This window comes from Amblyomma americanum, chromosome 1 (assembly GCF_052857255.1).
Source record: "Amblyomma americanum isolate KBUSLIRL-KWMA chromosome 1, ASM5285725v1, whole genome shotgun sequence".
Lineage (NCBI taxonomy): Eukaryota > Metazoa > Arthropoda > Arachnida > Ixodida > Ixodidae > Amblyomma > Amblyomma americanum.
Window position 1 is genome coordinate 169,128,454 of NC_135497.1, and position 26,137 is coordinate 169,154,590.

General features: G+C 48.0%; 1 protein-coding gene across 4 annotated transcripts in view; it reads right to left on the reverse strand.

Moving 5' to 3' along the window:
* Positions 1-26,137, reverse strand: part of LOC144114171 (innexin unc-9-like) — a 142,165-nt gene that overhangs the window by 37,118 nt on the left and 78,910 nt on the right. The window contains exon 1 of one of the 4 annotated variants that reach the window (XM_077647722.1): positions 8,885-9,010. The exons of 1 other annotated variant lie outside the window; for it this stretch is intronic. The gene's annotated coding sequence lies outside the window, so the exon portion shown is untranslated. Of the gene's footprint in view, positions 1-8,833; positions 9,011-26,137 lie in introns of those variants that run through there. 2 more of the 4 variants (XM_077647725.1, XM_077647723.1) reach the window with 2 other exon arrangements.

Genomic DNA, 26,137 nt, shown 5'->3' on the forward strand with positions numbered 1-26,137 from the left:
GATAAAGGAAAGTTGCACTGCAGCACCCATAACTTTCAGTTCAACAACTGCCAGTTAGCGTCTCGACCAAAATGCGATCCATATTAAGTGTTTCTTTTTAATATGGTTTCTTCTTAAAGAGATTCTTGTTCAGAAAGTACGGACAGAATGAGCAAAGCCTTTAGATGAAGTTGCTAAGCATCTTACATTTAGTATTTGCTTGCAAGAGCGCTGGGCCGTGGTCTCCGATGCACCATCATCTCTTGCCTTCCTCACAACTTTACTCGATCGCTGGGACCCTCTTATGGCTCAGAGCTCGGAATACGTTACGTAACGGCAGTAACTGCGCAGTCCGGACTTGTGTGGGGTGTCGTATTTGTCGTCTTCCAAACTTTTGAGGAACTATTTTTTACTACAAAATACGTAATCTTATTCGTCATATCTTTCTATAGTACTTTTGACCTCTCTTTCGACGTCGAGAGTAAGTGCAAAAATGAAATTCATTGCAGGTAAGGCATCGCACACTTTACGACGGCTCACAAATGATGGTAGCCGCCCTTGGGTATCGGCCAGGTCCTTTTGGCCTTCACGCGCTTCTGGTCCTCGAGCTGGGCAGCGCGCTGGGTCTCTCTGGCTGCTTTCGCGGCTTGACGAGCCGTCATAATGAGTCGTTTGTACTGCAGGTGGACAGAGCGCTCAGCATTCCTCGCTGCTTTCGGTTCCTTACATGCCACGCGTTCAATCGCTTCTTTTTTTCGTGGTGGTAAGCGCGCTCAGCGTCACTCGCTGCTTGACCCGCTGTAGCGCCTCTGCTGCAAAAAAAAAAAAAAAAAATCCGCTATTGGTGACATAGGCGAGCCTTACGCTCACTCTTTCGCTTACCTCACCCGGCTTCTTTGCACAGCAAAGGCTGGGGCACTGCTGCCAGCCAGCATTTAGAAGCGCAGAACAAACGAATGAAAGATGCGCCATTTGGGCGCCTCCGCTTGTTCGAATCCCTCTCGTTGTTACGGTATGAAGGAGCTTTTTCTGCTGGATGCCATTCAGACTGGAAACTTCAAAAAGGTTCGGTTTCAGGATCGTCTTCAGGTTCTGGACATTGCTCTCCAGAGTTTACCGATAATTGGAGCAAAAAGACTTTCACGCTTAACGAATAACTTGCGCTTTCAGGTTCACTATCTTGAACGAATATGGCGGCTGCACGTCATACGGCCACACTAAAATAGTTCATTTGAACGTGCCAAATGCTTCCTTGAGCACTTATTTGTTGGAGTATGTGAATAGGAATCTGCTGTGATCGCTAATCTTTCCTATATTTAGTGACAGTTCCTGTGTACAGAAGTCACCTTCCGTTTCAAGCGCACTTTTTGCTGGTCGCGCCGTTTGCTTTGGCGCTTTTCTGAGCTAAACCAAGGTGGCTGCTCTTTTAAAGATGTCGATTTCGCGTCGCAGTCTTGGGTCGCACTTAACGTCACCATGTGTGTTCCATGACAGCATAGACAGAACGCGAGCATATTGCGCATGTTGTCAGAAAGCAGCCGGAGCGCAAACATATTTCTTTTGCTATCTACTTGCAGAATATGAAAGAAGAGTAAGCTTAATGCTTCATTCTGTGTTACAAAATTTGAGAAATACTGACACCAACCAGTCATTTATTTTCAGCCAACGTTTCAGGGCCAACTCGGTCCCTTCTTCTTCATCATCATCATCATCAGCCTTACTACACCCACTGCAGGGCAAAGTCCTCTCCCATGTCTCTCCAATTAACCCTATCCTTTGCCAGCTGCATCCACCCTTTGCCTGCAAACTTCTTAATCTCATCCGCCCACCTAACTTTCTGCCGCCCCCTGCTACGCTTACTTTCTCTTGGAATCCACTCCGTTACCCTTAAAGACCAGCGGTTATCTTGTCTTCGCATTACATGTCCTGCCCAAGCCCATTTCTTTCTCTTGATTTCGATTAGGATGTCATTAACCCGTGTTTGTTCCCTCACCCACTCTGCCCGCTTCCGATCTCTTAACGTTACACCTATCATTTTTCTTTCCATGGCTCGCTGCGTTGTCCTTAACTTAAGCTGAACTCTTTTCGTTAGCCTCCACGTTTCTGCCCCGTAGGTGAGTGCCGGTAAGATTATGCTGTTGTACACTTTCCTCTTGAGGGAAATTGGTAAACTGCCACTCATGATCTGCGAGAATTTGCCATATGCGCTCCACCCCATTCTTATCCTTCTAGTTATCTCCCTCTCATGATCCGGATCAGCTCTCACTACCTGCCCTAAGTAGACGCATTCCGTCACAATTTCTAGGCTCTCGCTGCCAATTATAAACAGTTGTTCCCTTGCTAGGCTGTTGAACATTACCTTGGTTTTCTGCATGTTAACTTTTAGACCCATCGATCTGCTCTGCCTGTCTAACTCATTGATCATGATTTGGAGTTCACCTCCTGAGTGACTCAGCAAGGCAATGTCATCAGCAAATCGCAGATTATTTAGGTATTCTCCATTTATTCTTATTCCCAACTGTTCCCAATTCAGGCCTCGAAATACCTCCTGTAAACATGCGGTGAACAGCATTGCCGAGATCGTGTCTCCTTGCCTGACGCCCTTCCTTATTGGAATTTTATAGCTGACTTTATGGAGAACTATAGTAGCTGTGCAGTTGCTATATATATCTTCCAGTATTTGGACATAAGGCTCTTCTACCCCCTGATTACGCAATGCCTGTATGACTGCTGAGGTTTCCACTGAGTCGAATGCTTTCTCGTAATCAATGAAGGCTATATATAGAGGTTGGTTATATTCTGCGCATTTCTCTATCACCTGATTGATAGTGTGAATATGATCTATTGTGGAATATCCTTTACGAAAGCCTGCCTGATCATTTGGTTGATTAAAGTCTAACGTTGCCCTGACTCTATTAGCGATTACCTTAGTAAATACTTTGTAGGCAACGGATAGTAAGCTGATCGGCCTGTAATTTTTCAAGTCCTTGGCGTCTCCCTTCTTATGAATTAAGATAATGTTTGCATTCTTCCAAGCTTCTGGTACAGTCGAGGTCATAAGGCATTGCGTATACAGGGTGGCTAGTTTTTCAAGCACGATGTCCCCTCCATCCTTCAACAGATCTGCTGTTACCTGATCTTCCCCAGCTGCTTTTCCCCTTTTCATTGCTTCTAAGGATTTCTTTACTTCATCTTTCGTTACTGGCGGGATGACGCATTGCTGTGCACTGCTGACTTTCTCATTAGCGCTCTGATTACATTGGCTACTGTACAGGTCTGTGTAGAACTCTTCGGCTACGTTAACTATCTTATCCATATTGTTAATGACATTGCCCTGCTTGTCTCTTAATGCATACATATGGTTTTTACCTATGCCTAGTTTCCTCTTCACTGTTTTTAGGCAACCTCCGTTCTTTATATCATGCTCGATTCTCTCCATATTAAACTTCCTTATGTCGGCTACCTTGCGCTTATTTATTAACTTTGATATCTCCGTTAGTTCTATTCTTTCGGTAGGGTTAGATGCCCCTCATGTTTTGGCGCTTCTTAATCAGATCTTTCGTCACCTGAGATAGCTTCCCGGTATCCTTTCGAACTGTCCTGCCGCCTACTTCTACTGCGCACTCCGTAATTATTGATGTCAGATTATCGTGCATTGAATGAACATCAAGATCATTTTCTCAGTTAAAGCCGAATATCGGTTTTGCAGCGCTATCCTAAACTCCTGTGCTTTCCCTCTTACGGCTAACTCGTTAATGGTCTTCCTCTTCACTAGCTTCTTCCGTTCCCTCTTCAAGTCTAAGCTAATTCTAGACCTTACCATTCTGTGGTCGCTACAACGCACCTTTCCGAGGACGGCCACATCCTGAATGATGCCAGGTTTAGCGCATAGTATGAAGTCGATTTCATTTTTAATCTCACCATTGGGGCTCTTCCAGGTCCATTTCCTGTTTTCTCGTTTGCGGAAGGAGGTATTCATGATCCGTAATTTATTTCTATCCGCAAATTCGACTAATAACTCTCCCCTGCTATTTCTAGAGCCTATCCCATAGTCACCTACCGCGTGGTCGTCAGCATGCTTCTTGCCCACCTTCGCATTGAAGTCGCCCATCAGTACAGTGTACTGCGATTTTACTTTATTCATTGCCGATTCTACGTCCTCATAGAAACTTTCAACGGTCTGGTCATCATGGCTGGATGTGGGTGCGTAGGCCTGCACCACTTTCAGCTTGTACCTCCTATTCAGCCTAATTACTATATAGCTGCTGCCCTCTCGTTAATACTGTAGAACTCCTCTACGTTGCCAGCTATATCCTTATTAATGAGGAATCCCACACCTAGTTCTCGTCTATCCTCTAACCCGCGATAGCACAGTATGTGTCCGTCCTTTAGTATTGTATACGCCTCACCTGTCCTCCTAACTTCGCTAAGCCCTATCACATCCCATTTAATTCCCGCTATTTCCTCAAACAGCACTGCTAGGCTAGCCTCACTAGCTAAAGTTCTAGCGTTAAACGTTGCCAGGTTCAGATTCCAATGGCGGCCTGTCCGGAGCCAGAGATTCTTAGCACCCTCCGCTGCGTCACAGGTCTGACCGCCGCCGTGGTCAGTTGCTCTGTAGCCGCTGGGGACTGAGGGCCGAGGGTTAATTGGTTTGATCATAGAAGGTTGTGGCCAAGTACTACACCAGGGTGGCCAAGTCCTGCTCTGGTGAGAGAGTGCGTTGTCGGTTCTGGTCACCGAGATCAGGCCGCACTCCAGGCCTGGTTATGCAATTCCATCGACACGCGGATTTTTTTTTTAACCCGGTGGAGAATTGCGCGGCACCAGGATTTGAACCCCGGTCCTCTTGCACGCGAGGCGGATGTTCTACCTCTACGCCATCGCTGCAATTCTACGCCATCTTCAGGGGTGACTGAAATGCGAGGCAGCAGCAGCATGGAGCGGTCTTCGCTTTCCCTTTGTTAACACGTGGCGAAGTCCCTTGAGATGCGCGGAGGAGAGCGTTCTCGGAATCCTATTCGCCGTCGACTTTGTGAGCCGAGTATGTCATGACTGGACATGGCGCCTCTTGAACGGATTGCGCTCCACGGCCAAGACGCGAACCTCTTCGAAGGCGATTCTGTGGTCGGGGAGCTCGCAGTGCTCGGCGAGGAGGTTGGATTCTGAACTCATTGCCCGGATGTCACTCGTGTTTTGCCTGATACTGTGATCGAGGTATTTTGTTCCACCGATGTACGAGGCCGGGCACTTGGAGCATGGGATTTTGTAAATGACACCCGGCTGTTTTTCTCTGTGTTCCCCGCGTGCCGCTCAGTCATTTTACCATCTCGCACCACACTGACCAGAAGGCGGCCTATTCTCATTTCAGAGTGCTTCGTTGGCACCATGTTACCCAGGCCCGATACCCGGGTGGTCTCCCGCATGGGGGCGCGCTGAACACATCCGGCCAGCGCTGCACGGTTTCGATTTCCTGAGTTGAAGAGACTTTGTCGAGGATCTTTGTGAACTAGATTGGCACTTGATAACGCTTTTTTTGTTTTTGTCATAGACGTACTTGTTTCCGCGCGCGTGCCACAAATGGGTGGCATAGCACGGCTGCTACGTACAGAATGGACCAGCAGACTGCACAGCTGTGCAGGCATGAAGCGAGAAACCTCCACTGCAAAAAGAGGTAAAGGCTGCCCTGCAGTTTTTATTATTTGCCTTGTACCCCTTTTGCTACTGCCTGCATTTCCTTGCGTATTCACAAGCCTACTTACAAGTGAGCTGGTAAAAACAGCTCCACAGACCGCTCAGCAACTTTGCCTTTTATGAACGCGTACTGCTAACGCGACGTTTCTTTTCGGCTTTTGTATTTTACCTTCTTTTACAGTAATAAATATTCTGCTTCTGTCCACAACCCATCATCTTCCTGTTCCATTGCCTTACATTTATATGTGATTTCTACTGCAGTAGCCAGGACCGGGCTACTTCTAACTTTCCTTCCGTATGCTTCTCCTTGTTTAAAAGACCACTCAGCTCACCCGGTCTCATATTACCAGACCCATTTGAATGTTCTTCGATCGAATGAGCTTTCACTTGTAAAAAACATGCCTGATCCGGGCAAGTCAATGCGTCATGGCGCAAGGTGACGCAGTCTCGTGATCTTGTCAAACATGGCTTATATCCTGACACAAGAAATATGGTGCCTGCGCGTCCTTAAAGGGCAGGTAAAGATGTTTTAGAATTTGACGAGCTTAAAGGGGTGGAATGTGACACACTTGCTGATAAAGCATGCGAAGTATTTTTGCGCTAGCATTTGAAATGGCGATGTAATCGCAGAATAACTACCACATCGGCGCTCAGGCTTCTCTGCAGTGCGCAGTGCCGGGCAGAGGTCGCAAAGATGACGTCACGTAGGGCGGCGCTGCGTTTCTAGGTAAGGAACTGTTGTTTCAAGGAAGTAAACCAACGCCGCCGAAGGTGAAGCCCAAGAAGCATTGTTTGGCGGTGTTGAAAAATGCACGGCAGCTCGAGGGCGAAGGCAGCAGACGTCTAAAGTTTCGGCAACAATGACGTCATCAAGAGTTTCTCCTATGCGGTGAGGAGACGCCCGACTATCATTGCAGTTTTAATCGGCGATTACGTCACTATTTTAAATGCTAGCGCAAAACTACTTGGCATGTTTTACCTAGAAACTTCATGGATTCGATTTCTTAAAGAACCACAAATTCTTCAAAAACGCTTTCACCTTCCCTTTAAGGTATGACACACTTGTTACTGCAAGTGTGCTGCTGGGACACGATGTTATAAAGTGATATAAACAGAGAAACAAACGAGAAACAACACAAAGGAACATATCCTTTCGCTTCAAATGATAGTACAATGTGGGCTCTAGAAAATACTTGTACGTTCAACTGATTCGCTTGAAAGACTTGCTTTGTAACTTTCGTTGCGCTTTCGATCACCCTTTCTGCGATTTTTACTGTGAATTTTGGCATGATTATGCAGCCACTGGAATGTGAAAACATTGCACACTGTTAAATATTTAGATCGCAGCATACTGTGAATAGCTGGGGCAGTTTTCATGGTTCCTCACGCATTGCCCAGTAATTCAACGTGAAAGAGGTGGCCATTTTAAAACCATATTTCATGGCTCTCTATGGTCGCCCTATATTTTGGTCGAGGGATATTTCGGAAGAGACATGCTTTCCAGCAGTCAGAGGACACAAAATGTTCTTCCCTCAAAACTACGATCTTTGCGAAATTCTAAATAACAGCGGGGCATCGACCAAGTCAGCAGTCAAGACCAAAGCGCTTACATATTCTGCACAGAGAAAGAGAGAGAGAAAGACAGAAAGGTTATTCTGCACAAGTAATCTATGGGCTCAAGTTTCACGTTCCTGAGCTGTGTTGGAAAAACGAAGACACGACTGGTCTAGTATGAACAATAGCTAATACTGATTACATGAAGATACGGTTCCTGGTATTACGTTTTAGGTTATTCACTATCAGTCAGAATATAAGCCACTACGGTCCTTAATCGTCATCATTCTCAATAGCGACACCCACTGCACTTTCACGGCGTTTTTTTCAGATCCTGTAGCCATAAAAGAGGCTTGCAGATCTCGCTAGAGATTTCCTTTAAGGAAGATTTAAAAGTAGTGAGACATCAGTAACACAGCTTTCATCTGGCATGTGACCAGCAGCCTCGAGCAAACAAGGACCAATTCTTCGCCCGCGCAGTTCCAGTTCCACATGGGCGCCGAGCCCAGGGGCGGAAGTGTGCGCGGAAGCAGCGCTCTGCCCCCTGTCGAGGAACTCCGGCCAGCGCGCTCCGGCCCCGGGTAGCCCGCTGGCGAAGCTGGGCCATCGATGACGTCAACGCGCTCCTCGAGATCCCGCGTGGCGCGCGCGCCCAGAAGTCGCTCCCGGTGTCCCAGCTCTCCCGCCCGCTCCGGTCTGCGCGCGTGCGGCTGACCGCGTGCGCTTGCGGGTCGGATGCACCCGCCGAAGCCGCAGCAGCGCGCGAAAAGAACGCCGCTCGCGAAGCCTGCTCTCGTCAGGCCGGATGCGCTCCCGGGCATCTCTGCATCGCGGCTCATCCCTATTCCGATAGTTTGCACCGCACTGCAACGGGAGCGAGCACTGCGCGAGACGTGAAACTGAGGTTACCTTACGCATATCGCGCCCTTCCTCTCGTTAGAGATAAGAAGCCCACCGTTCCTGTAGTTTGTGCCTCATACAAGGCGTTAATCGCTGGCGGATATTTAGTTCTCTTTACCGCATCTTCCAACGCGATGCTCTCGGTTGCGCTGTGCACGCTGGAACGGAAGGCGCCCTCTGCGCTGAAGAATACCGCGGTCCTTCTCTCGGGTTCGCGCGGTGGCCTGTGGAGCGCGCCTTGAGAACGGCTGCTGGGGGGACACAGTAGTGCGGCCGTAGGACAGCCTATGCAGTGTAGGGTGTCCTAGGGCAGCGTCCATTCCTCGGCACACAGCGTCGCGTGGCCAGCGAGCTGTCGCTAGGGATGGGCCCAGCTGCTGGGAAGAGCGCGCGCTCATGGCGGGCCCCGGGGCTCGGCTGCTCCGGCGGTCGCAGCAGCATCCTCCACGCGGGTGGCCGGGGGTTGCCGACGGGGGTCTCTCGGCCAGCGCTTGCTCCCGGGATGGCCGGCTACCGCGGTCCGGTCCATCGTGTATAGATGGGCATCTATAGACGATGGTTGGGGCGGGGTCGGCCCGGACGTGGGGCCGTGCGAGGGCGCATCGATCGCGGATGGGGCGGGGGTGCGGCCATTAGGGAACGATGACTGATTCCCGGCCATCGATTCCCCTAGGGGGGGACAGGAGGGACCAGGAGGGCCACTTACCGGCAGACACAGACACAGACAAGGCGTCCTCTCCTAGGGGGCCGCATTTACCTGAGTGCAGTCCCGACGGGGCCCGGGGAGGCGCATCACTGGCGCGCACAGTCCCTCGCCAAGCAGCAGCGCACCGGGCAAGCTCCTCGCCGCACTGGCAGCCTTGGCGTTCTGCCGCGCGCAGCGGCGTCTCGCGGAGCGCGGCCCCGCCGGGGCGCTGCAGTCGCCCCCATCAGGCGCCTCCGGGATGCGCCTCTCTCCCTTCCTCCCGCGCTTCGCAGAGATGGCGACACGCCGCGCATGGCCGGCCACAGGTCCCCCCCTCGAAACAAAAGAAATTAGGACGACGACTTTATGATACTCGCGCTCTTCTTGCACTTGGCCGATGCACCGCGGCTGGGCTCACAGCGGCCGCCCCGAGCGAGAGCGCGGGGAGCGATCGGGAGCCGCGGTGTGCGCGCTGTGGTGTATCCTGCGGGGCCGGCAACTTTTTCACCACCAGACTCTGCTGATATGTCTCAACCACATTATTAATGGATGGTGCCGCTCCTAGAAGGACGGCGCTGTGCCGTTTGGCCGCGATACGTTGGGCGCTGGAGTGCGGCTTCGACAGCTTTCAATCATTTCGACACTGTGCGAGCGGCTGGGGAACTCGTAAGCGGTTCCTAGTAAAGCAGTGAACCTTTGCGCAAAGAGGACCGATGTCGCAACTTGGCGATATATCTCGTGTGCGCTCTATCCGCTTCACGCCTGTTTTAGAGCAAGCGCAAGAGTAACAGCCTCCGCTGGCGTCACGTGTGCATAAAGAGCGCCACGAAGTGACGCTTACACACTCTCAGGTCGGAGAAGAGCGGGACGCCACGCTCTGTGATGCAATGCGAAAGTGTAGCAGTCGTTTTTGAGCGCCATTTCTTTTTTTTTTGCGTGCGCGTCCATGTTCGTGTGTGTATTTGCGCGCGCTTTTTCAGGAGCGCTCTGGGGGCGAAGGCTGGAGAGAAAGAATTTAAACGCCAGCAAAAGATCGCCAGATAATGACAAGCAAATGCAGAGGGGTCGTCTTCCGCTCCAGTTAGAGCATTAAACTTAAAAATCAGGATCGAAATTATTTTTTTTTTCTATCGCTCTCTACCCGGCAGCTTGCCCCGAGAGAAAAAGTGCAGATTCTAAGGACAGTCCCTAGGCGCGGCGCACGTGATCTTCCACAAATATGTCATGCACGTCAGGGACCTGAACAGCTAGTGTTTTGTAACTGCATGAAGAAGCATAGAAAAGAGACTCCTAATTAGGAGCGAGGTAGCATAAACTAGAAATGAAACGCTCAGTTTATAACTAAAGTAGCACCTCAGGATGGCTTTCTTATGCTGCGCGATTAATTCTTTAGTACGTACATCCGGCAAAAACAGCTGTAAGGCCTAAGATTATCCAGTTAGACGCAGCTATAAAGCTTTGTCTCTGGTCGCAGGCGAAGAAGTTTAGCCCACATCTGATATGACGAACCCTTAAAACGCGCTTGAACACAACTATCGTTAAATATTTGACTTACTCTATAGCGTGGATAGCGGGGTAGTTCTGCTGCTTTTCAGTCTGAGCGGACATGCCTCTAGTGGGCATGATTACCACTAATTAAGTCCTGGCAGAACCGACAGATGCGTGCGAGCTCTCACGCTACGGAGAACTGCACGCTTCAGGGCTTACGCAATGGGCCTCACTGCTTTCACTTGCTGGCGGGACAGCGGTAGGATGCGTCTCTCCTCTCCCAGTGTGGCGCGGTCGTAAGGTCTACGCCTCGCTTGCATGTGACATTAAGAAATGGGACTGATGCCGTGCTTTGTGAGCTTGGTTCAGGAATTGAGGCCAGCTGAACCTCATAACGGGTGATAGCTATATCGAAGAAAAAACTTTACGGACTAGATGGCGCACTCCTAGTGAATCTTAGAGGCGCGAAGTTGGCACAAAGAGTTGAATGTTCACGCCCATGTACCGTTTTATTCGTTCCTATAGTTTACATCTCCATGCATTTTTGTCACGGCTTTTTAAGCTTCCATACTGGAGTATTCTCTCATTTCCACAATGAAATAAAAAAAAATGTCAATTGTACTTTGACATCATCTATTTCCCACGGCGGCATCAGTACTGCCGTCAGACCTGAGATTGAAACGAGAGTCATGCACTATATATGATGATACAGGTGGTGGCTGCACTGAGCGAAATACTGTACGCCTGCCTTCCAGTAACTTCAGGTGCAAAGAAAGCTGTATAGTAGATTTCGCTGCTCCCAAGTAAAATGACACCTTTGAATTTTTATCGCACATATAAATATCATGGGGCCTATTCAATAATGTTAGCTTAAGAAGGAACACTAAATTGGCGTTTCATATTGGAGTTTATTTCGGTGTGGCGACTGCGTCCCTGATGAAAGGGTTGAAATGGCTTCATGTAAAACAAAGGAGCCGTGGGGATTCTCAACACATTTCATCTACCAAAAGGTGTGTACGTTGTAAGGCATATTATAGACACTGACCTCCAGGAAGGCATTCGCGATAAAAAATAACAAAACAACTTGTAGGCGTACTAGCTCCAGTGGAAATTATTTTCTACCCACTGACCACGCATGCGCGAACGTCTTGACGGACATTTGCCGCTGCGGCCGCGTCACCAATGCGCGCGTAAAGTAATTTTTATTCAATGTCAGCTTCTGTGCCCATCGCATTTTCTCACCGTGCTTCACGCGTCTGTAGTGTGCCCTCTCGCTTTGCTAGTCGCATCTAGACTTCGCTAGCAACATCGGAGCTGTCTTTCAGCGGCAGGCACGGGTTCTCCGAGACCATAAGGTTCTTCTGAAAGAGGCGAAAAAAAAACATGCAGCAAACCAGACTCAAAGTAGGCTAACCTGTGAGCTCCACAGCCTGTTTTTGGCAGATATATCTGGCCGAATGACAAAGCGCCAGATAAATAATAATAAACTAGGTTTTTCAAGAAAGTAAATAGCACACTGTCTCACGTATCTCGGTGGACACCTGAGCCGCGCCGTGAGGGAAGGGAGGAAGGTGGGAGTGAAAGAAGAAAGACAGAAAGAGGTGCCGTAGTGGAGGGCCCGGGAATAATTTCGACCACCTGGGGATCTTTAACGTGCACTGATATTGCACAGCACACGGGCGCCTTTCGCGTTTCGCCGCCATCGAAAGGCGGCCGCCGCGGCCGGGTTCAGACTCGGGAACTCCAGCTCAGAAGCCGAGCGCCCTAACCACTGAGCAACTGCGGTGGGTAAAGCGCTAGATAATCTGAACGCTTTGGGAATTCATTAAAGATTCTGGAAACGATCGTTATCAGCTGTGTAATATGAATAAATGAGTAAAAAGCTGCCTTAAGCTTTCTCAAAGTGGATTGTTGCAGAAATGAGAAACTGCTAAACGACTGCGTGATTATACGCTTTTTCCGCCAGCAACAACCTTGTGCGCGGTCGCCAACGAAGGGGGAATTGACAGCATTCCGCTATGCGCCTCTGGCGTGGCGACCAGAAGGCAGCGACGCGAGCGTTGCCTTTCATCTTCACAGCTCCATCCACCATCTATACGAAGTGCATTATAAGACTTGCAACGGAAACTTGTTCCGTCATTTTTTTTTTAACCTGTGGCTAGCCACCGAACACAACCACCGTACTCTGGAAAAAGTGTCTATCATCGGTTCTGAGAAATAGATTCCGTTCCCGAGCCTCACTCTTGCGTCTAGTCTGTTCAATATGTCATTTCACTTGACATTATATTACCGTTTTTGAAGCGCATGTTTCACGCATGTCTTTCGGTAATTCTTGTACTGCTTTCTCCTTCCTCGAAACAAATCTGCATGCGATTAAAGCTTAAATAAAATGGAAAAAACATGAAATAGACGGAGCGCATCTGCGGGCCTGGCATCTGATGATCAACCGTCCTCGTAGAAGAGACAGTTCCGCTCCAGGTTCCCCCTCTGGCGGCGCTGACAGCGCGGTGTTGAACCTGAGCGTTGTGAGCGTGTTCCTCGCAAAACGAAAATACATCGTTTGTGGAATGTTGGCCCGAGAGTATCAAGCCGTTGACGTGAACCGCGTTTCGACCGCGTTCGGTTCAGCTCGAGAGAAAGCCCGCTCGGAAGGCCCTAGCCACCGTTACGCCGCGCGATACACAGCCTCTGCGCGTTTTCATTCAGAGCGTTTCTTTTATATATATTTTTTCTTCTTTTGTTTGCTTGTTGCCCCTGGACAGGAAGCCCACTTGTGAATCGGCCAGATTTATAACTGGCCGCGCGACCACTGCAGGCGTTGCAATGCTGCTCCACACAACTCTGTCAAAAAAAAAAAAAACAGCGAAAGTTTCACACCCCTCCCGTTTTTCAGTTTCTCTTTTTGTTTATTTGCTTTGGCAACGAAACTCTCACTTGAAGTTATTGATTTTTCTCCACACACACGAGAAGAAACGTTCCTTCGCCTGATAAATCGTTTTCGAAACGCAGTTTCCTTTATCTTCCTCGCAGTTAATGGCTTAGGCATGAGCAGCACCTTGTATGCTCTTTTTCAATACGCCGGTTTTCTCTTCGTTTTCTCACCTCTCTCTCTCTCCCTCTCTCTTTGTGGAGAAAGTGTGATCGTTTGCAGGCCCACACGACGAAGTCCCTGAAGCTCGAGCTACTCCCCTCGCGTCCACGCTCCGTGACCCCGAGGCTGACGAATCTTAGCACGGGGAGGCGGGCCAGTGCTCTACGCGCCACAACTGAAACTTTTGGAGTGTTTGCAGCAGCGGTAGGTAAGTCGAATAATCTCTTCTCTACCTGACGCTGCAAGGAAAAGTTCCCTAATGGACTTCCACCAAGAGTAAAGGTGCCGTTGAGGCGAACAAACAAGAATAAAGAAGAAAAACATTAAATAAAGAACCGACGTAACGAAGTAGCCACGCTCAGGTCGCGAATGTCAGTAAATCATTTGCCAAAGGAAAGATGCGCGCAAAAAATTACAAGTAGACCTGAAGAGACCTAAAATGATTGCAAGAAAAAAAAAAGCCAAGAAAATGAGCAAATCACTACGTTGGCAGGATGACGATGTGCCCAACGGTGAAGTGCGCAAGTTTTACTTCGCACTTGCAACTCTGAGCCCATTTCAAGTGAGCCTAGTTGGACTACACAGGAAGTACTTTTCAGACGTCGCCATAAAGTACTGTGACCCAACAAAGCTTTAGGCGAGCATGAACTCTGCGCACACTTTTTGGCTTATTTTGGGCAGTTATCGCGCCAGATACCGCTCCACGGCTTTTGGATAAAGATCATAAAAGTGTGCACAAGATTTTTGCGCACTCCATGCGTTAACAATATCTGTGTTTTTTGTACCAACAACTCTTGTAACGTGGGCACCACCATGATAGTGTGAAGCAAGGCATGCATCGCAGGTGCGAGTCTTGGGGTTGCGAGTCTAGGGATTGGGGTTGCAAGCAACCCCAATCTCCCGACGTAATTAAGTGTTTTATTAAATTTTAGTTCAAAACTCATAAGTTGTGTTAAGCCTGTATATTTCACTAATACACTGCTGTTTTTTTTATCTAAGTAAGCACACAGAAAAAGAAACAAGCTAAAATGAAGCCTAAGAAGATTAAAATATCGCCGTAAACAAACGGATGCAGTAAGAAATCCACAGCAATGAATACCGCCGGCACAAGTAACGCAGCACATCAGTCGTGTACACAAGTAATGGCGCACATAACCATTCCTTTAAGATACTCAGGCGATCTAACTCTTCGTTCAAACGGTGCGGTGATTTTCATAATAAATGCATTTAAGTCAGAGGAGAGCAGTGGGCATTTAATGAAAATAATAAGCTTCTTCCCAGTGAGGCATAAATGCACGAAACTTCTCAGCAGATTTCAGAGCATTTCAAGAACAGTATTATAATATTATACAAGTTTTAGAAATTTTCGGGAAAAGGGAAACATACCATTTCGGTAGTCTTGCCTTGCCGCCGAGCTTTTTACAAGAAAAGTGTTGTTTAAGTAGGTAAACTTCAACGACACAGATCGGAATTTGAACCTCATATGGCGTTAGAGGTATACGTAGCGCAATTTGCGCGTGTGACGGTTAGGAACGCAGCATTTTGCAAAAGCTAAGACAGTTCCAACTTTGCACGTTTTTAATCAACATGAGATTCAAGGAGGAGTAACAGAATGATGGGGGCGACATCACGTTCAATAATAGCTGCATTTACAATAAGCACTTTGCGTAATTCGTTAAGAAGGTTTCGCCTCGTCGCGTTTTGCCCCAATAATGACATCATTTAATAACAAGACAAAAAGTTAAACACGCATGCTAGTGCCAGCAGGTGTCCATGTTGTTGCAACGGCGACCACCTGCACATACTCCGCTTCATATAACACGCAGACTGCACCTAAATATTATGTTTTCAGAATTCATACTTCTGCCACAAGACGCGCACGCGACCTCGAGGTGAAGCCGGATTACCATTTCTGAGAGGGAATTACTGGACAGCTAGACAGAGGTTCAAACTTTCCCGTACAGGTAGCCTAGCATTTACTCTAGCATATTGCAGCTTCTGGCTGAGCATAATCTGATAACCACCAAAAATCAACATGTCAACTTAAAATCTACGTTTCCAGTCAAGGCAGTGCAGCTAAAGTGACAAGATATTAAATGCTCCCTGATGGGTTTTCTTAAATGGAGCATGACTGGAATATGCCCTGCTCCTAAAAACGTACAGCCGAAAACAGTACGCCCCGCAACGCTTCGGCAATGAACGCACCGTACGATGCGCATCATAGCAAAGCGCAATAAACAAGCGAGAACAGAGTGCACAAGCAGCCCTCCTTTCTTTATTCGGCAAAACGCATCTCCTTCCAAAACACCGGTTTCGCACCGTCTCGTAAGCTGTTCCGTCACATGTAGGCACGGATCAAGTTACCGAGAACGCTTGAAGAGGGAGGGGGGAGAAGAAGCGCTATGTCTCGGGTAGATCAAATTCGAGGACCAGACTCCTCCAGTGCGCACCGATTCGCAACAATTTTCGCCGAACCCAGATAATGCGCGACCAACGAGACCGGCCCGCGCTGGCGGAGATCGACCAGCGAGAAGGATTGACGCGGTGTACGGCTCCATGATAAAGCAATGACCAACGTAGAAAGCATGAACAGCCAGCAGCGCAGCGCTGGTCGCCTCGTCCGCTCCCATCGCGACAGGTCTTTAAAGGCCGACAGTCCTGGGCTGCGCCTGCGCGAAGAAACGGATGAAGATTGGTGGAACGGGGTTATGACGCCCGGCCCTCTCAGCGATACGTACTGGAGCAGCGGAATGGCGACCAGCGGCGACCGTCCAAACTACGCGGACCCACGCTAATCATCGGGGAAGATGGAGTGTTGCCGGGCCGTTGCGTTCGCCATGTCTCTCCTGACAGGTCCCGGCGCTGCCGACGGGATGTGTGCAAGGCGGGGTCGGCCCGGGTCTGGCCCCGGCTGGGAGCGCGCGGCTGTGTAATCCGAAGCGCATTACTGGCGAATATAAAGGCGAGCCGAAGGGGCAAATATCCGCTGCGCATAAATCCAGCGCGCTGGCGGCAGCGACTGTAAATAATGCAAAGAAATGTTTGTATCATTTATTTTCTTTTCGAGAATTTATACAGCACCCGCTTCCGGCATCCATTTGTTCCGCGCGTAGAATGTCCTGCTTCCCGTTTCCTCCTTCCTGACAGCACGCTACAGATCTATTTCAGTAGACGTAATGCAGAGAAAGACAGTTCAATCTACATCCTATGCCGAATTTATGGTCCTCAGAGACTGCCGACAGCATCCTGGGCCTCGTCAGGATATAGAAACCGAAGTTTCAACACGACTTTAAGCTGGCGTCAGATTAAGCGTGATCGAAATCTCACCGGCTTAGCGAGCGCATCGCCGGACGTTATTTCGTTCCTTTGGTTGCATTCCATTGCGCGCTACCTCACCAAATGGAAAGGTCAGCCTTTTCAAGCCTTAGTCTTTCTTCACGTTTCTCTTGTTTCACTTTTAATAATGCACGGGCAAGTAAAACGCTGCCGCTGCAAAACGCGTTATATCCAAACTGCAACTTAGATTTATCTGATTTATCAGTTTCTTTCACCTTTGTAACTATATTTAAAATTTTCGCCGCGGTTCTAAAATACCAGCTACACTTCCTGCACATATAAGAACCATATCATTACGGAGAAGAAAAGTTCGACCCGCGAAATAAGTACGACTGAACTTTTTATTTGTGAAAATTCCACTTGCAAGCGCGCTGGTGCGCGTGCGTGTTAGTGCACGCGCAAGAGATAGGGAGGAGGGGGGGGGGGGGACGGTATGACCTCAAATTGAGTGTTTTCTGAGCAGCAACTCTCACCGCTGACCGAGTGATATGTGATGCTTGTAAACTCCGCTCCGCCGTCGTTTTCAGAAGGCTCGTTTCGTCGCATATTTAGCGTTAAAACAGCGTCTATCCGCAGTCGGGAACGATGCATGGCACTGCTGTACGAGCGCGTGAGTGCCATTTCAAATGCGCGTATGGCGAACCCCCGGGCCTGATGTGAACGATGCCGAGCTTTCTTTTACTGCCTAACGTTGGTAAAACAGTCCGACCGCTCGAGGACTTCCGATGGCCGAGGCCGCTTTACTGATTATTTCCCAGAACAAAGACTGCCTTGCCGGATGGCACGTTCCGCAGGATATTCATCTTTCACGAGCGCCTAAATTGTTGCCCATAAAAGAAGGCTCCTGCAATAACGCGACAATAAACGGTCAAGCCGCGCATCTGGGTGCGCAAACACGGCGCTACACAGGAACTGCCAGTGCAGTGCTTCATATTGTCTTTTTCTGTTCATGAAGACTTCATAATAAGAAGGGAAAGAGAGGCGGGAGCATCGTAAACGAGAAAAGATGTCCTGGCATTAAAGACCACAGCCCACAGATATCGTCAAAAATCGTCCTTCGACGCAAAATATTGAATATTTAGTATGACAAAAGACATATTGAGACAGATTAATGAGAGGAAAAAAGTAGCTCCTTGGAATTTCTCAGGTTATGTCCATGGCGAAAAAAAAAAGCTGCTATACAAAAGCGTTTAACAGTGGCTGTGTGAATAACTACTTTCAGCCCTGTAAGTGCCCAGTCAGTCAAAATATGGGAGGAAGGTGTTTAGCATCTAGAGTGTTGTCGTTACTGGCCCTTACGTTGCAGATATTTAAAGAAAACAGAGTGGTACATTTCTTCGGGAAAATATTGTTGCAGTATAGTTAAAATTGTCAAATTACGATAGTTTCAGAATGTCTAAAAGCAAATAAACTATGCCGACACGCTTAGGAACATACAATAAATACACAGTACAATTAAAAAATCTATCCCTTGCTGATGTTGCTGTACGCGAAATAAAATTTCCCGTTTTTTTTTTTTTTTCAGGGAAGGTTAGCTTTTACATTCAGTGATCTCGCAGCACGCCTTGTGAATGTCTGGAGTTGATAATTCTTTTTTTTTATTTGAGAAACAATTGTAAAATGCAATTCGTAAAATACGGGAAGCATTTAGCGTTCTTTTCGATTAGAAAGTAAAACCGTTGGCATTTGAGTGTGATTGAGTAAACTTCATTAAAATATAAAAAAGCAAAAATTAGGGCTATCGATTGTATTGATACGGAGGAAATGCAGTAGCATGCTTCTTTCACTCGGCAGTCATTTCAGTTCTGACCCCTGGTCCAATTATGAGTGCATTATCTTTCAATATATGCCAATTCTGCCTCTCTTCGAATTTCGACCCCGCAACTAAGCAAAATGTGTCACATTCATAGATCGCGACGAGCCCTCATAGCGCTACCAGCGCGGTGGCGCAGCGGTTGAGCGATGCACCACTGCATTGGCAGGTGGCTGTTTCAAACACAGCCACCACTCTATAGGGCTTATGAGACATAGCTTGCTCTTCCACAGCAATGCAGGAATGGAGTAGCTCGCGCAAGTTTCATTTGTGCATACGTAGTTATTCGGGAGGCTGTATATTCTGCACGTAAGACATTTCCGTTTTTTGCCAAATGATGCTTCGTCCGGCGTCTTCCTCCTCTTCCTTACAGGTGGTGGCAGGTGGAGGGAGGCAAATCCCCCTAAACACCACCTGGCAGGTAGAGGCTTCACACAGACGCCGACGGACAGTTGTCACCTTTGCGGCCCTCCTGATGCTATCGCATTAAAATGAGAAAAGAAGTGGGCACCGAGTCTAGAGCCACGGAAAAAAATTCCCAAGCATATGGAAGAACCTGGTGGATACGCCTCACGTGGACCTTCCCACACGCCACCGCGTCTGCCCCCTCAGCAAGAGCGAGCCACCCATGAAGAGATGGAGGCCGATAACTGGGTAGGAGAAAGTCAGTGTGCTGTTGGCTGCGTGGGCAGTCTCACTACACATGCACGGTGTCGGGGCATCCCAAGCAGTAAGCGCGTCGGGGGCGGGAGGGATGTCCAATCCTGCAATGGAGGATATGAGGTGTAGGGAGACTGTGCTTGTCGGGTAAGGCAAGCACCTTGACGAGGAAAGGCCTTGGAGAGGTGTGGGAGAAGGAAGGAACCTGCCAGGGGCTCCTGTAGGGTGCTTTGGCTGCTTTGGCGTCTTTTGGCTGGTTCAGCTATAAGTTAATTCTAGCGTAGTACTGCAGCGCCGTTTCGTACGAATATTCTCTAGTTGTGTGAATATTCGTAAAAACGTTCGACCCGTATTCAATTAGGTTCGATCCCTATATGGTTCGTATTAACGCGATAGTGTTAAAGGCCCCGTTCTCCAGAAAATCCAGCGTCGGCGTTGTCGGCGTCAGCGTAGTGAGTGAAAAATCGCGGGCACGGCTCTGGCAGGTCGCCCCCAGAGAGCAAGCAAGAAGGTAAGTGAGCCACCTAGGTCACGTGACCTTGCGGCTTCACCATAACCTGCCCACCGGATAGTGAGCAAACTGCCCACTGTAGCAGGTGCAGCTAAATTAATGGCTGGTCGCTCGGGAACAGCAACCTGGGTCGCACAAAGCTCACCGTTGGGAGCACATGCCATCGCAGGGCAGTGGCGCACTGCTTAACCACTGCGCCAGGAGGCGTATGAGGTCCCCCAGGGATCTATGACTGTAAAGTAGAGAATGACTTTTTGCATATATGGGAATTAATCCATTACGCTATCGCGTCATACCCTTAAGGCGGAACTTGAATGTACCCTCCAATTTTTCTATTCGGTTTCTGGCCACACAATTCGTATTCTATCTAGTTTTCAAACAGTACAATTCGCGCAGTCTTACATACGTATGGCACATGGCAGCATATGGGCCATGAGGGACACCGTAGTGGAAAGCTCCGGATTAATTTCGACCACCTGAGGTTTGACGCACACTGACGTACACCTGTGGGCGCCTTGCGTTCCGCCTCCATCGAAACGCCGCCGTCACGGCCTGGATAGAACCCGTGTCCTTGGGTTCAGCAGCCGAGTACGCCAACCACTGAGCCACCGTGGTGAATACACTCCAAATGTGTCAGAAAGTGGCTCCTTTTTCACTGCGCTGAAGCACATCCTAGCGGAGTATCGGATTCCAGCATTCGATTAAAACGTGTTTTGATGTTTCAGACATTTTACACAACTCGGTTATTCACCTATGGGAAACAGGCATTTTATTACGTGACTAATATTCAAACGTTCCAACACACCAAAAAGCACCTCATGCGAAACGTCTTCAAATGACAAGCTTCACCATGCTAACGCGACCACAACAGGCGGCGCCAGTATTCCGGTGCATTTTTTAGTGACATATGTGTACGTTAGCCGCCATCCTACGTGTTAAACGGACACTGCAAAAAAATTCTCGGTAAAAAAAAAATTAAGGTGGGTACTTCAGGTGTTTACATGCTGTGAATGCGAAAGCCTCCTTTGACCTAACCCTCACACTAAAGCCCTTTACCATAAAGGTCTTTCATCTAAAGCTTTTTAATAATTTTATGGGGGTTTAACGTCCCAAAGCGACTCAGGCTATCAGGGACGCGGTAGCGGAGGGCTCTAAGAATTTCGACCACCTGGGGTTTTTTGACGCGTACTGACATCGCGTCTCTCGGGTCAGCAGCCAAGCACCACAACCGCTGAGGCATGGCCGCGGCTCTTTTACCTAAGGGCCTTTACCATTAAGGTATTTGACCTAAAGAACTTCACCTTAAAGACCTCTGACCTAAAGGCCTTCAACCTAAAGGTCTTTACTCTGAAGGCCTTCATCCTAAAGGCATTTACCACAAAGGCCTTCAACCTAAAGGACTTTATCATTGCTATTGTCATTAATGACCCTCATCACTTTTAGTAACGTCTTTTATCATTCCAAAACTACAGCTATCACTGTAACTATCACTATCTCCAACTACTACTGTATCGTCTGTACCCATTACTATCTTATCGCCTACTCCTGACGTCACTACGGCGACGTCATCGGGTTTTCGGACCGCTGCTGCTGGACAACAACGAGGGTTTCGTTGCCGATGAGCCATATAATGCTTTCGCATTAATAAATATCCGGCCCTCTGTGTATGTTAACGCTTGTCCAGCAGGGAAAAGCGCATTTATATGGCTTAGAAAATTTAACTAACAAATTTTCCCGCCGCTCGATACAAACTCTTGACGTCATCATCATCATCATCAGCCTTACTACACCCACTGCAGGGCAAAAGCCTCTCCCATGTCTCTCCAATTAACCCTAACCTTTGCCAGCTGCATCCACCCTTTGCCTGCAAACTTCTTAATCTCATCCGCCCACCTAGCCTTCTGCTGCCCCCTGCTTCGCTTACTTTCTCTTGGGATCCAATCCGTTACCTTTAAGGACCAGCGGTTATCTTGCCTTCGCATTACATGCCCTGCCCAAGCCCATTTCTTTCCCTTGATTTCGACTAGGATGTCATTAGCCCGTGTTTGTTCCCTCACCCACTCTGCCCGCTTCCGATCTCTTAACGTTACACCTATCATTTTTCTTTCCATGGCTCGCTGCGTTGTCCTTAACTTAAGCTGAACTCTTTTCGTTAGCCTCCACGTTTCTGCCCCGTAGGTGAATACCGGTAAGATTATGCTGTTGTACACTTTCCTCTTGAGGGAAATTGGTAAACTGCCACTCATGATCTGCGAGAATTTGCCATATGCGCTCCACCCCATTCTTATCCTTCTATTTATCTCCCTCTCATGATCCGGATCAGTTAATTGGTTTGATCATAGAAGGTTGTGGCCAAGTACTACACCAGGGTGCCCAAATCCTGCTCTGGTGAGAGAGTGCGTTGTCGGTTCTGGTCACCGAGATCAGGCCGCACTCCAGGCCTGGTTATGCAATTCCATCGACACGCGGATTTTTTTTTTTAACCCGGTGGAGAATTGCGCGGCACCAGGATTTGAACCTCTGTCCTCTTGCACGCGAGGCAGATGTTCTACCTCTACGCCATCGCTGCATCTCTCTTGACGTACTTACCGAAAAAGACTCTCTGATCACCGCTTTGTAGTGAATGGCGGTGTAGTCTAGCCTCTCGAATCCGCGCAAAAAATCAGTGTCGCACACAGTTTACTCTCGAAAGCAGCCGGTGATGGCGACACCTGTATTTAACATGTCCGACATTCTAGAACAAAAGTTTGGAATAATGTAAAATTGTGAGGTACTGTTAGGGAAATATTGAAGGTAATGGTCCACTCTTCCGATGTGTAGCAGAATCTTTCTTTTAAAGTTTTTCCGTCGCTTGCATCGACCGGTTAAAGTTGCCATAAAAAACCGATGGGCAACGCTTTTGACAACAGCAAAAAATAATAATAATAAATAAATAAATAAATAAATAAATAAATAAATAAATAAATAAATAAATAAATGCAAACCTGTCGATGGCACATCTGTGGGTATAGTGATTGTTATTCTTAATGCTTAAAATATATGAAAAAATTGCTTTCATAAACTCTTGCCCGTTCAAAAATACTTTTGTCCAGAACTGTTGGGCATGATTTTTTGGTCTTTTCTAGCTTATAAAAGCTCCATTTTCGGTGAGGGTGGTATCTTTACGGTTAGCACGTGGTCTCCTATCGATACAGGCGAATTTCAATTTGTTCTCAGTGCCCATTTAACGAAGAAAGTGTGATGCAGTACCAAAAGCAGTTGTAACCGCTTGGCTAACAGGCTCATGAAAATATCACACGCAACTTAACCTAGGCAGGTCGTACAATACGACCTGAGCAATAGTAGCTCCTCAACATAACGGCTTCAGGAGTGAGCCCCTATGCAGGGCGAAGGTTATGCTTTACGTCATGAGCTGACCGAAACGTTGAGCAAAATTTAGGCAAGTGGGTTGTTAAAAGGGCGTCTGCCTTACTGTGTTCTTACGAAACACCACAAGACAGACTTAGCACAATAAGACAGTAAGGCAGGCGCCCCTAAGGCACCTAAGGCAGGCGCACAGTAAGGTGCATAGCTTTACATGTGCATTCAAAAGCGCTCGCGCATTATTAAAATTTGTTACCTCGAATACTGCTTAACTGTTTAAAGGATGAAACGCTCGAATTCAACGCTGGGTGCAACGACGCCATCTTTGCGAGAACGCAACCAGAAATCGAGAAGCTGTCGACAAGCAGCCGGCACTTGTTACAATCACTGATAGGTTCCTCGATGATGACAAATTCGTTTTTCGGAAATGAACTGCCTCTGACGGACTCCTCGAAAAAAATCACACACAGACTAATGGCGTGTCGGAACGGGTGCTGGAAGCCGGCCTGCCTGCTCCTCGCTTTCCTAGTTTGAGTTATGGGAGGCCCGCCAATGGAGCTCATTTCCGATAGAAATGCTCAACAATCGCAGTAGCGTTTTGCCTCACATTTTCTAGAACATCCAACGTAAAAACACGTAAGCATGGCCTAAGTTTAAGTACCGTGAGTTAGAGCTAGAAGTAGTTCAAATACACGCCCATATTATTACTACGAGCGATGACTCGGTGCCCATAAAGATTTTTGCTGCGCTTCTGCTCTTTCCATCATCTCTGACATGATCTCTTACTTCCCGGTAGCACCGTCTGATACAACATGGATCGGACGGACCCAGCCCGTTCCCACACTAAACGAACTTTCACCACAGACCATATCCCTCGACTAAGCCCGACCGCAGCAGAAACATTGAATCGCCCAAGCAGGGCCACTGAAACCGTTCCGACGATGGCCATTCTGCACACGTTTGTGCCCCAACAGGGCCGGAAGTAGCAACCACTGCGCTACCCGGAAAGAAAGGAAAGAGTCCACGCCTCCGGTGATGACTTACTCCAAGCTGCAGAACTAATTTGCCTCCCTAGTGCGCTGCCAAAGGCGGATGGGGTGCAGGAAAAGAAAATGACAAGAAATCAGCTTCTTTCTGATTGCGTTAGAAGCAGGCGCACGCCGTAGCATTTGGCATCTTTATTTGCTTGGCTTCGCGCGACTAACGCAAGCAACACTAGGCACACGCCGTAGGAACAAGCTGTTCGTTTCTTCAGTTAAGTACCAGTTGTTCAACTTCATTTACTTGGTTGATTTTCATGAAAGGAAAGAGGCATTACAGAAGACCAGTGAGAATATGTCGCTTTTTGCATTGCCTGTACACGTACAACTGTAACGTCGCCCACCACAGCCTGTTACCACTTTATCGTACATGCATGTTCTCTTTCCTTCCGATGACGCTAAGGATGGGTTTACTTACGCTGTAGTAGGACACGTAATGGAGAGTAAACGGAAGCCAGAAAGAGGTTACCCTTGCTCTTTGCCATATTATTGGAGTGTAAACACAGTCGCATCAGACGCATCTAAAAAATCGTTTTGCCTCGCCTGGTGTCGACTGTTCTTTTCATGTACTTTGCCACATGTAACCTGCGAGGAAATGCTTCCTTTTCCGGGGAGTGATAACGTCGCAAAAACTTTAAGCATCCCCTTCCAGAGGTTCCAAGTTATATGTGTCTCCGAGCTCTTCAATACGCCGTCTAAACAGTTCCGATGCCGACGCAGAATTATGAAAAGAGTTTAAGAAGCATCATGTTAAATAACGAATGACACAGGTCTTCATAGCTCGAAGCGCACAAGCTGAGTACGACAGGCTGAAAAGAGGTCGATGCTTTTCTGGTCTGCAAAAAGGTTTTTGGACTGAAGACTTTCGGAGAGCACAGGAAGCAGATCTTAATATGACGTAGTGAGCAGCATTTACTGAGCTCTGGGGGGCGCGAACAGATGTTTGCAACGTATCCGTAGTCAAGTTTAGAGCGTACAAGAGCCCTGCACACACGAAAAATAAGTTCTCCTTGGCATGTAGAGGAGGAGCGTAATAATGTTACGCACATTATTTCACTTAAGCCTCAAAATGTCAACATGATGCTTAAGGGTTAGGTCTTGATCGAGAGTCACACTTTAGAATTTGCCTCAGGTTTTTACCGCCGCCTGTGTGTTTCTCATCCACAGAGATGGCGTTGAAAAAAAGAACCCTCCCCGGCAAGAACACACGCGAGCAGACTTTTCAGCTTAACATCAGTAACAATTCTCCCATCCCAACGTGCCATTTTGTGAATGGATTAATGTGCATTGAGAGATCTCAAGATTGCGTACGTCCTACCGGAAGTAGTGCAGTGACTCAACTATGATGGATCGTTTGAGCTGCTCTCTGGCTCTTATTGCAACTGAGACCTGTTAGCTGACCCACTTAACTCTAACTTCAACATTCAAAGTAATACCCTCTCTGCCACCAGGTGAATCGCTATTGTCTTTCTGACAGCCACGAAATTTTCGTAGAAGCTTACAAATCACCGGAAGGAGCAATGTGCTGTATTCAAGTGCGCGTCTTACGAGCAGAAAAGTTGTATTCTGTGTCTGTAACGCATGCACTAAAATCATGAATTTTTTTAGTCGTCTCTCAGCAATAACACTGCACAACTGTGGCTTTAATATTGTAGAAAGCAATTTAAGCAAGACCTCTTTTCGAGCTTGTATAATACGTGCATAACTAAAAGCTGTCACAGATCAACTTTCAGCAAGTGCTACCTTCGACGGTTCTTCCTGTTTTGTGACGGTCTAGAGGCGCGCCAGCAATGCAGCACACATGATGAAATCAGCATGCTGACCAGTGGCGCCCCAAACTTGCATCCACGCCAAAACTGTCTCTGTCTGGGCAAGCTCAACGTGGCTTGACGCCTCACCAAGAGCCATAAATTAGTTTTATGCAAAAGCTCGACTCATGCTTCGCCGCCATCAAATATAAAACCTAAATGTCACCTACAAAAATACTTAATTAGAGATTACACCCGTGGTTATGAGTATGAGC